This window comes from Humulus lupulus, chromosome 8 (genome assembly GCF_963169125.1).
Source record: "Humulus lupulus chromosome 8, drHumLupu1.1, whole genome shotgun sequence".
Classification (NCBI taxonomy): domain Eukaryota; kingdom Viridiplantae; phylum Streptophyta; class Magnoliopsida; order Rosales; family Cannabaceae; genus Humulus; species Humulus lupulus.
Window position 1 is genome coordinate 97,791,090 of NC_084800.1, and position 3,584 is coordinate 97,794,673.

A 3,584-nucleotide genomic window follows, 5' to 3' on the forward strand; every position below is an offset into this window, starting at 1 on the left:
TATTGAAGGTTAGAGGCTTACCCAACAGCCACCCTTCCATTTGAATTAGTGACTTGCATGGCAGTCACTCAGTATGGTTACCAGAACCTATTGAAGGCTAGAGGCTTACCCAACAGTCACCCTTCCATTTGAATTAGTGACTCGCTTGTCGGTCACTCAGCGTGGTTTATCGGAACCTCAAGTGTTGCGACACTCATTTGATGAATATTATAAGCGCTTGAAGGCTAGTGGCTTACCTAGCAGCCACTCTTCCATTTGGTTAGTGACTTGTTTGGCAGTTACTCATCTGATTAGGATTGACTGGATAGTCCTCCGATCAGAAGGCCAGGATTTCTTATCCTGGATACCCCAGCATCTGTTTGAATACATTTGCATGCTGAATAGAGCTATGAATGCTAGGCATGCCAGATATGATTTGAAATCATGATATGACTGCTTATGAGCATATGAGTTTTCTTGCTGGGCTTCGGCTCACGGGTGCTTTGTGGTGCAGGTAAAGGCAAAAGAAAGCTGGGCCATCCTTGAGTTGGAGAGCTTAGGTGATGACGTGTACATATGCAGCTGCTCGACCAATACTTGGGCGAGGTTTGAAAGTGGAACTAGGGCTGAACCCTGTTTTGCCGCTTAGAACGGCCTGTTGTAAACACTTTCTTGTAATAAACTCTGAAATTATATTTTTGGGATCCCAATGTATACAGTAAACGTTCTAGTGAAACGTTATATCTTAACCAAAGTTTTTAACCCCTAACCCGCTAATCACACTTAGTTACACGTTTATGGCCAAATGACTCGATTAGCGAGTTTAGCACTGTTTGCAATGTGCACTGTAGCGGTCCCTGGAGTTGGGGCGTTACAATTTTGGTATCAGAGCAATGCCATGGTTTATGTGTTCCTGAGGACAAGCTAGGCATGTACACTCATCACTGAAGATAGCTTCACTCAAGGAATGGTAACTATTTTTGTAGTTATGTGTTTAGCTGCTTAAATAGATTGTGAATGCTTTACCTGCACATTGCATTAGGGAGCATGAGATTCTGATAGAGCTTGGCTCCTGAATATTTGACTATATGCTCCATGAATATGTTTATGAACATGATCATTTGATTACCTGCTCCATGATTACATAATTGTGATGTTTGCATGCTTGAGTTGAGGCATGGTGTGGATGTTGGAAGAGCAGGGATTTTGATTGATGTATGAATGCCATGGGAATTCTTATAGCACCGCAGTGATTTGTGAATATGGTGTGGTAAGATTGATCCCGTGGGGGAAAACTCATGATATGCTCATTGTGACTAATGAGTCAAGTTATTGACTGCAGAGCAGGTTTATAGCCAAGGCGGATATGAGGCCTGGTGGTGGTTATTCAGAGGCTGGGAGTTTCAGTCAGGGGTTGAGTTCCTCATCTACCCCTCAGAGTTTTCAACAGATAGTCACAGATTTGCAATCAAGATTGCAGAGGCATGAGGAAGAGATTAGGTGTCTGAGGCAACAGCAGAATCTGTTGGGAAGCACCTCTTCCTATGTTGTGTCAGGAATGGCACCAGGTTTGGCTCAGCCTAGGGTTGAGAGCAGATGGGAATTTCTTTGTGGAAGATTCCAGGAATATTACCCTCCAGTCTTTGAGGGAGGCCTAGATCCATTCAGAGCTGAGCAATGGATGGGCATGGTCAGTTCCATTCTTGATAGTATGGGGCTGGTAGGTCACGATAGGGTGATCTGTGCGACATATGTATTGCGGGATGATGCTCAGACATGGTGGGGAGTGATATCCCAGACACGAGATACGGCTGTGATGGATTGGAAAGAATTTAGGCAGCTGTTTAATGAAAAGTATTATTGTGATGTGGCTAAGACTGCCTTGAGAGCAACGTACAATTGAGCTAGCGACATCAAACTTAGCAAGTTTATGTATTATATTTTAATTTTATTTTGAGACATTTTCATTTATTTTATTTTTCTTTGTATTTATTACTTTTGAACTTAGTTTTTAATTTTTTTAATGTAATTTTGAACTGTGAAAAACATGAGAAAAAAAAGTCCAATAGTTATGGTTGTGACGAGCCTTTATGTAGGTTGCGACCTCCAAGTCAGAGGCTCATGCCAGCGGCCTAGCTTCACGAACATAGGCCCAGGCCGCAGTGATACACATTCAAGGCAGCGGCCTCCCAACAAAAACCTCACGGCCACGTGGGTCAGAATTTTTAAAAGCTCTCTCACTCATCTTTTTACACCCTCATAAAAAAAACTCTCAATCATTCTCATTTTCTTCTACATATTTCCATCATCTCCTCTCTAATTTTCCACCAAATCCATACAACATCACTCCCTACTCTTCAATTCTTTCCTCTTCACACTCTTCATTCACCACTAAAACATCTATCAAATCATCATTTTCCCCATTTCAAACCTAATACCCCAAAATCCAAAAATTGGTGAGCTTGGTTCTTCTAATCATTTCAAGGAGCTTCAAGATCAATTTCAAGCTTTAGAGAACATACATTGTCCACACCAAGTAAGTTTTTGATATACATTGTGAGATTTTAGGTTTTGAAAATCATAAGAGCTAGATTTGGGCAATTTGGATTTTATGAGTTCTTGGTGGATTAATTATAATGTCCCAAATTTTCTAATAAGACTTAGTGATATTTTATTGATTATATATGTGATCAATTAAATTGTATGAGTTATATTATGATATGACTTCTTATGCATGTTTATGTGTATTAAAAATGCTTGTAGGCCCGTTTACGTTAAAAATGGTACTTTTGTAATTTTGACTTGTTGAGGGTATATTTATAATTTTATGTGTTATTTGATAGAGACCACATTATTATGTTGATATATTTGTGATATTCGACATGAGTCGATCCTATTGAGCAACTTAGTGGAAAAGTCACAACATGGTTTTATACCCGACTCGGGGTGGGCCAAGGGTTATTTTGGTAATTTTGCGAATGTTGGGAATTTTTGGAACATTGTTGAGGAAAATATTGGTGTTTGAAGATTAGAGGATTTAATTAGGAATATTAAGTGTAATTCGAGGTTTAGTGAGAATTTGTGCCAAAAGACTAAAATGCCCTTAAGAAGGGTATTGGGAGGAATGGTAGTTTGGTCTTTTGATCTTGAGGATAGTAAAACCTGATGCTAAGTTTCTCCCTCTTTCTCATTCACGTTCTAAGTCCTCTCTCTCCTCTTTGGTTACTCTCAAGAGCTCTTCGAAAATCACCAAGTGCAAAGGACTCGAGTTTGAGAAAATTTATTAGAAATTTAGAGTATTGGGGAGTATTGGAAGCTGCATAATCATACCCACCCTAGGGAATTTTAAAAATTCAGAGAAGGAGAGAATATTACTCTGTTTTTCATTTCTATGGTGGTGTTCTTGGTTGAGTTAAATTTAGGTTGCTTTGGAACTGTTAGAGAATTTTGGAGTTGTTAAAGTTGATAGAAAAGGTGATTTGGAGGGTGTGCTAAGCTTGGAACTGAGTTGAAATTCATATTTCAGATTGAATTCTCGAATTTGGGTAAGTTTCTAAACATTTAGTTCAAAGTTGTGAATTATGGGATTTGGTGCATTTTGTCGA